The sequence below is a fragment of the Myotis brandtii genome, unplaced genomic scaffold (assembly GCF_000412655.1).
Source record: "Myotis brandtii unplaced genomic scaffold, ASM41265v1 scaffold187, whole genome shotgun sequence".
Taxonomy (NCBI): domain Eukaryota; kingdom Metazoa; phylum Chordata; class Mammalia; order Chiroptera; family Vespertilionidae; genus Myotis; species Myotis brandtii.
The window spans coordinates 3,912,500-3,912,739 of NW_005356944.1; positions in this window are offsets into that span (position 1 = coordinate 3,912,500).

Consider the following 240-nt stretch of genomic DNA (forward strand, 5'->3'; position numbering starts at 1 on the left):
CCGCCTGCCAATCAGGACTGGGGGAGGGGAGGGGAGGCGGCCAGCGACGAGCAGCGCGAGTGCCACCTGGAGGGTTCCCCACCCCTGGAGGGTCCCCCACCCCTGGCTTCGCCCGGCCCACGGGCCTGTTTGTCCCGCCCCTCGGTCTCCTCCACTCCCGCCGCCAGTCAGTTTTGCCTCGTTCCCTGTCCCTGCCTATCCCGTCTCTGTCTGTCTCTTCTCCGACACTGTTTGAGCAGC